This window comes from Nicotiana tomentosiformis, chromosome 8, assembly GCF_000390325.3.
Source record: "Nicotiana tomentosiformis chromosome 8, ASM39032v3, whole genome shotgun sequence".
Classification (NCBI taxonomy): Eukaryota; Viridiplantae; Streptophyta; class Magnoliopsida; order Solanales; family Solanaceae; genus Nicotiana; species Nicotiana tomentosiformis.
The window spans coordinates 80,255,329-80,258,964 of record NC_090819.1 but is presented as its reverse complement, the minus strand read 5'-3'; the positions used below and the strand labels follow the sequence as shown (position 1 = coordinate 80,258,964).

Genomic DNA, 3,636 nt, shown 5'->3' with positions numbered 1-3,636 from the left:
TCTACATTTCTATACTATGTACTAATTGATTATGGGATTTCATTAAGTTATTACTGTCATTTTTCCTGTTTTATCTGTATTGTTATTATCTGAATTTGGACTGTACCTTTCTGAGCTCGTCACTACTTTCACCCCTAGGTTAATCTTGTTGCTTATTGAGTACATTGGGTCAGTTGTACTCATACTATACTCTGCACTTCGTGTGCAGATCCAGGTACATCTGGACCCGGTGGTTGTGAGACTTGGAGCATTACCTGCTTGGAGACTATTGAGGTAGCTGCTATGGCATCCGCAGACCTCGACTCTCCTTCTTTTCAGTTTATTTAGCACTGTTTTATCTTTCTAGACAGTTGTATTAGAAGTTTTGACTATGTTGACATTAAGTAGCTCATGTACTCGGTAACACCCGAATTTTGGAGAATTCGTATTTGAGTCACAATTATTCTTATCGGTTATCTATGAGATTTTTCACTGTTAAACTTATTACATCATGTTTTCAATTGGAAATGCGTAGTTATTTGTGATTGTCAGCTTGCCTAGTACTCTGATAGGCGCCATCACGATATGTTGAGATTTGGGTCGTGACACGAGGCCCGGGGGACCCTATCCAAATATAGCAACACATCCCGAAGCATCATACGAATTTAGTCGATGCCTCAAATCACATCAAACAACATAAAAAACACGAATCACATCCCAATTCAAGCCTAATGAAACTAATGGATTTCTAACTTTCACAATCGATGCCGAAACGTATCAAACCAACTCCGATTGGCCTGAAATTTTGCACACAAGACATAAATGACACAACCGACCTATTCTAACTTCCGAAACTAAAATCTGAACCCGTTAACAACAAAATCAACTCTCGGTCAAACTTCTCAACTCTTAGATGCATTATGTGATCTTCATCCTATCTTAAAATTAAATTTAAAATATATTACGTATTAGATACAAATAAAAGCACCAAATATAAAAGTTAATAAGCAAGGCACACTAAATCCTCAAGCAAGTAAAGCACTTGCTTAGGGCTAGCAAATATTTAGGCCCCAAAAGTTATTATTATTATTATTATTACTAGATGGGTGTGTGCCCGTGCAGTGCACGGGCTAATGCCCGACATTGTTAAGAAATCTCAAATGTTCCATTTAGTAGGGAAGACCACTTTTAAAGATGGGTTAGAGCACAACAAATTAAAATTTAAACATATCATTCGTCCAAAAGTAAAATTGTCTCTGTGTGACCTATAGATTATGTGTTCGAAACTTAAAAATACCCACTAATGCTTGTATTAGGGTAAGCTGTCTATATCACACTTCTTGGGGTACAACCCTTCTCCCGACCCTACGTAAATGAGGATAATTTGTGCACCTGGCTGCCCTTTTGCCTTCTCATGCAAATTAGTGCGATACAAACCAGCCTACTATAATTTGATTTTTATATTAGAGCATGTCAAACAAATAAAAATTTCACCTAGAGGGGGAGCAGCTACTTTCATAAATTGAAACATAACCACATCAACTATTTATAGAGTTTCCCTTGAATCCTAGATTGGCTAATGAGAAGGAACATACACTACTAAAAATTCGACAAAAACCGACCAAGGTCGACCGACCAACTTTGGTCGGTCAAAAAACCGACCAACTTTGGTCGGTTTTCTTTGGCGCAAAAATACGGAAAACTATTTTTGAGTCCCGCGAAATTTATATTTCAAGAAACCGACCAACTTTGGTCGGTTTTTCAATTAAAATAAATAAAAATTAATATTAAAAAAATCGACCAAAATTGATCGGTTAATTCGGCGGGTCATTTAAAAAAATCGACCAACTTTGGTCGGTAATTTTACTTTTTAATAAAACCGACCAACTTTGGTCGGTTATTTTCGTGCGAAAATACAATTAAAGAGTATAAATCAAATAAAAGACAATCTTAAAACAAAATGTACCAATGGTCTAGTAGTAGAATAGTATCCTACCACAGTACAGACCCCGGTTCGATTCCCAGATGGTGAATCTTTTTATTACATAATTAAAATACCGACCAACTTTGGTCGGAAAAAACCGACCAACTTTGGTCGGTTTGTTTTGCAATATTTTTTTTTTGAATTTAATTGACCGACCAAAGTTGGTCGGTAATTTCCGACCAACTTTGGTCGATATTCCTTTCCGACCACAAAAATACCGTCCACACGTAAATGGTCGCGTTTTGGTCGGTTTTTGGCTATTATCGACCAACGTTGATCGGTTTTTTTGGTCGGTTTTTACCGAATTTCTAGTAGTGATAGCAACAATTGCATATAATTAATTATATGGTAGAGCAGTCGTTCTTAGACTTTTCCCATTCTTTCCTATTAAGTTTATCATCATTTAGCTAAAGATTTAACGAAAAATAAGTGCCTTTGATGAATCGAATTCCAGGATAAAATCTTAACTTCATATCCAATACCAGTAGGAAAAAGAGAAGCAGAACAAGTTTCCATCAATGTAAAAATCAGCAGCCCTTTAATTTATTCCAGAGCACAGACCACTATCTCTTCATACTCTTTATCAATAAAGAATTATAGATTTCTATAGTTTCACCTTGCTAGAAAAGTGATAACTTCCCTAACAAAGCCTCTCCAGAAAACCTTGAGACACGAAACACCATTCTTTTTTTAAATAGGAAAAGGGGTAGAGGAAAAACGTAGTAATTGACTCTTCAAACTGTAAGGCAACATGGTGAAGGAAAAATAAAAGGTGTAAATCGACGATACCAAACATTTAAACAAGTATCTTCATTCCACTTTTCCAGCCACGCCATTATCCTTCTGATTTTCTTCTATCTTCTCACTATTGTTACTCTACTCCTCCAAGTGCGCGTCAAAATCATTCAAATCTGCACAAAAATACCTTCTCGCTTTATTTAATATCTTGTTTTTCTTTTCCCTAGTATATTTATTATTACTACCAGATTCTAAATTGGTTAACTGTTTGAAGTTCCTGCAAAACTTCTGATTCTCATAAAATGAACTAACAAGGAACAACTGTCGAATCTCAAGCTCTCAAAAGGTACAGGTCCAATATCTGAATTATCAAACAAGTACCCAAACTATTGGAAGAGGTATTTGGAGATTTCTCTACAGTTCTTTTTTGAATAATAATATGGTTGATGGAAAAAGATTACCTAGATCAAATGAAGCCCCTCGAAGCAACCATTAATTCAGAAAAGACATCCTTCTACAATTGAGCTTCATACAGAAGTTAACGTCAATTCTCTTGGTGGAGCTTCCTTCTATCATTCGACCAAAAGAGCATAAAGGTTAAAACTGCTACCGAAAATAATATAGGGACTAAAAATAAAATTGCATAATAACTTGAGAACTAAAAAGATTATTTTCTTTTTTCATTAATTAATACCTAATACAGTTGAGAAAAGGAGAAATCAACTTAAAGGATAGCTCAACTATAGAGAGCCCCGTACAGTGTGAATCCAGCTATGTTTGTTCGTTTGATTCTGAATGCAACAAAGTGTATGGAAAGAGCACATGGAATAACTTTTGGCTATTGGCTTACCTCAAGTAGAAATATAATTATCACTCAAACTACATACGCCTAGAGAATTGAAAATTGTAAAATGACAGTAGCAAACTTGTTGTTG

At 35.5% G+C, this 3,636-nt stretch overlaps 1 long non-coding RNA gene across 1 annotated transcript; it reads right to left on the bottom strand.

The window, feature by feature from the left end:
• Window positions 1-2,480: 2,480 nt before the first annotated feature.
• On the bottom strand, window positions 2,481-3,282 carry LOC138896675 (uncharacterized). The gene is made up of 2 exons (XR_011410066.1): window positions 3,163-3,282; window positions 2,481-2,874 (listed from the first exon to the last, which is right to left on the bottom strand). It is a non-coding gene; the product is annotated as an uncharacterized lncRNA (long non-coding RNA).
• Window positions 3,283-3,636: the final 354 nt, after the last annotated feature.